General features: G+C 51.4%; 1 non-coding gene across 1 annotated transcript; it reads left to right on the top strand.

Moving 5' to 3' along the window:
* Window positions 1-662: 662 nt before the first annotated feature.
* Window positions 663-793, top strand: LOC116885044. Its single transcript, XR_004385930.1, has one exon. It is a non-coding gene; the product is annotated as a small nucleolar RNA SNORA17 (small nucleolar RNA).
* Window positions 794-1628: the final 835 nt, after the last annotated feature.

Raw genomic sequence — 1628 nt, forward strand, 5'->3', positions numbered from 1 at the left:
TTTCTACATGGCTTATAGAGATATCAATGTTCTCATGCTTCCATGGCAAGCACTGTATCTCCTGGTCCCCAATCACCACTTTCCACCACAACCCTCAAAGTCTGCTTGTCCTCCAGTGAAATTTCATGAAGAGTCATTTTGGGTTATTGAAAGTTAGCACAAGCCAAAGCATTCTTCTGACCCAGAATGCCATGTATTCCCCCTCCCCCCATCCTGAGGCTGGCACATGACTGCAAGAGTGCAGCTAGGAGGCAATAGTGCTTGTATCCTTACTCTCCTCCTTCTGAAGGCTGAGCTACTCTGAATCATTGCTGGAATTAGAAGTGGATCTCTGTCTTGTCCACTCTGCTCCATTCTTTGAAGGGCTATGTGTTTTCATGGTTTAGGACACTATAAACAACCTCCTTGGGTCTCCAATTCTCTATTCCAGTGGCCAGGCTTCCTACAGCCTATCCATCTGAGATTTCCACTGTTGGGTATCGCCCAGGTAGTTCCATGAACATGGCCTCCCTGTCTAAGATCCATCACATGAAGCTCATGCTGTTAGGGCCCTGCCTACCTCCTTAAATACCCCATGCCAAACCTGCCCATCCATGTCCACATGTAGGCATCAGTTCCATTTGTGTTTCAAAGGCTGATCCCATATTAGAATACCTTGATTTCTTGCCCCTAGAAGCATTGCAGGTGTGGTGCTGTGCCACATGTATGTCAGTAGGCGGCATAACGGAGAGAGGCCATGTCTGCGCTCAGTGCTCCGACCTATGAACATCTGAATGATTAGTAGCCCAACTTCTCCTGGAAAAAGCAAGCCTGAGAGGACCATAAGTCCGGCACAACACAGACCCCTACAGCTTCCAGGACTGAGAGCAAACCAGAGATGAGAAGAACCCCACCTGGGGCTGAGGGATCCAGGCAGGAGTGAGCCTGAGGCAGAAGACCTTTGCAAGGGAACACTGAGCGGGGCTAGGGAGCAGCAAGTCTGAGATGCCCACCAGATCACACCATGGGACCAGGACAGATGACCACAAGTCTGGCATCACACAGGCCTTGGGGAGCAGACCACACCCAAGATGATCATATCATCCTAGTACCATAATGCATAAGCACTCCTGAGACAACCCAGACACTCAAAGATCCCAAGTGCCACCTAGGACCATGGTGGCATCCTGGCCTGTGCTGCCACAGCAACTATGTCTGAGTCTGTGGCCTGCAGCAGCTGAGGTTTGTGGCCACCAAAGGCCAGGTAGATGTCCCTGGTTTGGGCTGCCATCCGAGGACATGTTGATGTCTGAGGGCTATGCAGAACTGATCCCATCTCTTACCTGGGCATTGTGGGATAGGTGGCCTTGGAGCCATGACAGCAAGAGAGCTGATCCAACCACTAGCAAGCTACAGTACATGGGAGAGCAGATACTACACATTGTGAGAGTCTCGGGTGAACCGAAGGAGGATACCAGTGTGGGAGACCTGGCCATGCCATTTGCCTCCCCTGTGGTGGCATGGATAAGGGAGAGATCCGTCCTCCCTTGCAAATAACAATCCTGCAGCAGGCAGGAGAACTGGTCCTGGGGTCATGAGAACTGTCCCTGCCCCGCACTATCTGCATTACTTCGGAGAGCAGAACAGGC

The sequence above is a fragment of the Rattus rattus genome, chromosome 15 (assembly GCF_011064425.1).
Source record: "Rattus rattus isolate New Zealand chromosome 15, Rrattus_CSIRO_v1, whole genome shotgun sequence".
Lineage (NCBI taxonomy): Eukaryota > Metazoa > Chordata > Mammalia > Rodentia > Muridae > Rattus > Rattus rattus.